The following is a 414-nucleotide window of genomic DNA, read 5'->3' on the forward strand; positions in this document are numbered from 1 at the left end:
AGGTAGAACAGAGTGTCTCAGGTAGAACAGAGTGTCTCAGGTAGAACAGAGTGTCTCAGGTAGAACAGAGAGTCTCAGGTAGGACAGAGGGTCTCAGGTAGAACAGGGTGTCTCAGGTAGAACAGAGTGTCTCAGGTAGAACAGCAAGTCTCAGGTAGGACAATGTGTCTCAGGTAGGAAAGAGGGTCTCAGATAGAACAGGGTGTCTCAGGTAGAACAGAGTGTCTCAAGTAGGACAGAGTGTCTCAGGTAGAACAGAGTGTCTCAGGTAGGACAGAGGGTCTCAGGTAGAACAGGGTGTCTCAGGTAGAACAGAGTGTCTCAGGTAGAACAGAGTGTCTCAGGTAGAACAGAGTGTCTCAGGTAGGACAGAGGGTCTCAGGTAGAACAGGGTGTCTCAGGTAGAACAGAGTG

Source organism: Austrofundulus limnaeus, unplaced genomic scaffold (assembly GCF_001266775.1).
Source record: "Austrofundulus limnaeus strain Quisiro unplaced genomic scaffold, Austrofundulus_limnaeus-1.0 Scaffold1385, whole genome shotgun sequence".
Taxonomy (NCBI): Eukaryota; Metazoa; Chordata; class Actinopteri; order Cyprinodontiformes; family Rivulidae; genus Austrofundulus; species Austrofundulus limnaeus.